The 2,471-nt window shown below is 37.4% G+C and overlaps 1 protein-coding gene across 4 annotated transcripts in view; it reads left to right on the forward strand.

Annotated features, from left to right (window-relative positions):
• The window catches only part of LOC118744712 (muscarinic acetylcholine receptor DM1), a 33,623-nt gene that overhangs the window by 9,397 nt on the left and 21,755 nt on the right, over nucleotides 1-2,471 (forward strand). For all 4 annotated transcript variants that reach the window (XM_036477923.1, XM_036477924.1, XM_036477925.1 and 1 more), the window contains exon 2: nucleotides 1,475-1,687. The gene's annotated coding sequence lies outside the window, so the exon portion shown is untranslated. The remainder of the gene's footprint in view (nucleotides 1-1,474; nucleotides 1,688-2,471) is intronic.

The raw sequence follows: 2,471 nt of genomic DNA on the forward strand, positions 1-2,471 counted from the left end.
AACCAAACTTTGCGCAAAATGTTACAACGTAAACCTGACGTCCAAATTGCCCCACAGGTACCAGTTTTGTCAAAAATGTCGTACATGCTGGAATCGCCACGTCAATGCTGGGAAAAACATTCTCTACCTGGGAGAATGTATCATTAACCAAGAACAAAAACACGAGAATTTTCACAAATAAGATGTGATTATTTCATTTATGGCGAAAAATATGTACATCGAAAAAGATGCGCCCAGTGCCCTCATTCTCCTGGAACGCCCTCAACTGAGGATGCATGTTGGAATTATCACTGATTTCCAAAAAAGCGAATTCAAAAGAAAGAAACCCTTTGGCTTAGCGCCTTTGGGCACAGCCTAATCCAATTGAACAGCCAGAACGCTGCAAAAAAAAATTTAAGATTACTAAGGTATCAAAACGACGAATGATTAGAACCATACAGTGGAAACAAGTGGATGGTAAAAAAGTACAGCACAACGTTTCACCGGTGAGAGATGAGCCTGGCAAGCCCACAACCTACCTTGCGCGGAGCAAGGTAGTCTACGTTGACTTCACGCTAAAATGGCTAATGGTAGTAATTTCAAGCTGTGAAACATGTGGTACTGTACCAGGATAGATGGAGGATAGTTCGTGATTACCAGGGTCGAAGGTTCTCGTACATACCTAACGAAATCCCGACGTCTAAGCCGATATAGCCGAAGTTGTTGCGCTCGGCGAAACTAAACGCTAACGATCAGGATCTGAATTGTTGTTGTCACCCAAAGGTAATATAAACACTCTGGAGGTTGGAAAGTTAGACAATGCCATCAGGTCCAGTACCGAGTAGCCGAGGCTATGCTTACTCTGCAGTTGGAGGTGGGTAGTTCAAAAATATTGAAGGTAATGCAAGGAGCAGTGCTGTACCCGAGAAGGATACTATTTCGAATTAAAGGGAAAGTTCTGCAATTATATGTACCTTCACCACAGTAAAGAGGACTTTGCCGAGTTACTACTTACATTAGGGGGGTTGGGTGTATGGGATGCCTACGGGGTGGCTCTAGTGCAGTAGCTTTCAACTTCATACTACAATTAAAGATATCACTAGGCCATAAGGGAAAATCGAGGTTGAGAATCTCTGAGTTTAATTGATTTTTAAGTTTTTGAGAATACGATTTCGATATCCATATGACCTCATTACGTCTAGATTAAGGTTCAAACGCCTTACTTCGAATGATATATATATTTTTTTACCACCAATGCTGAAAGATCAGTAAATTTCACGTCCACATACGGTTTGATCGTCTAGTAAAAATGACTTATGGAGGTCGTTTAGAGGTCAAGTCCTTTTTTGTAATCTCAGCTGACATTTCGCCGTTTATCGATTTCTAAAAGTTATTTTCTTATTTTATGAAATCTTATTTGCCTAGACTTAAATAAATAAATACGCAGCTACTTAACTACATATTTTACATTGGTACACTTTGTTTTCTTTCGCAGTTCTGGCAGATGTCGCCCAGAAGTCAAGTGAAAAATCACAAAACCCAGACAGCGTTGACATAGACTACTACGATGAATCGAGTCCTGAAAATATGAAGGTGCCAGGCAAGCCTGCGCCCACACTAATGCCATATTTTGAGGAGGAGAAGAAAACTGTGTATGCCAAAGAGGACACTAAAGTGGTTTTGCATTGTCCTGCCAAGAATTATAATGGTAAGCTATTAATGAGAAATGTACGATGGAAGAAAGAGGTAAAAAATTAAGCACGCATACACACTTACATATGGGCTGCCATGTGTATCTGTGTGTTTGCTAAGTGAATATATAGTGACTAATAGAAGTATTCACATGTTGATTTTTTTTTAATATTTGCTATGATTTTCAAGTTAAAATTTTTTCTATTTCATAAAGCTGCTACTTTATAAATGTGAAAGTTTGTGAGTGTGTGAATATGTTTGTTGTTCTTTCACTCTGAAGCGGCTGGACGTATTTTAATAGAATTTAGCACGCAAATAGTTTATAACCTGCGTTTTTAAAAAGTGAATATCAGTTAATTAATTAGTTAAATAATATATTTCAACAGTGTACATGCCAAACGAACGGGAATCCAAAATTATTTCTTTCGAAAATATTTTTTAGGGGTTTGCCACCCGTTCAAAAATTTAAAATCGATTAATTAATAAGGTAATAATTAAATAAAGTTGCACAATACTGCGGCTGACAAACAAAATGGTTTGAAAAACGATTTCTTTGGAAAATATTCTTTAACCCAGCTTTGATAACCTACATACTTCTGCGTGACGTTGGCTTTTCACACTCGCTCTCTCTTTCGCTAAATGGAGACTGAAATCGGGGGTATTTCTATTTTAAATGAAGAATATCTATACAAAAATTTTTATAAGGGGTCTTTATTAGATAAATAGGAGCCAAATCAACAATTTTTAGAATTTAGAATTTTTTTTAAGAATTTATGTAGCTGTCTGTATGTTTGTACGCC

Source organism: Rhagoletis pomonella, unplaced genomic scaffold (assembly GCF_013731165.1).
Source record: "Rhagoletis pomonella isolate Grant_MI unplaced genomic scaffold, Rhpom_1.0 Rhpom_scaffold_00008, whole genome shotgun sequence".
Taxonomy (NCBI): Eukaryota; Metazoa; Arthropoda; class Insecta; order Diptera; family Tephritidae; genus Rhagoletis; species Rhagoletis pomonella.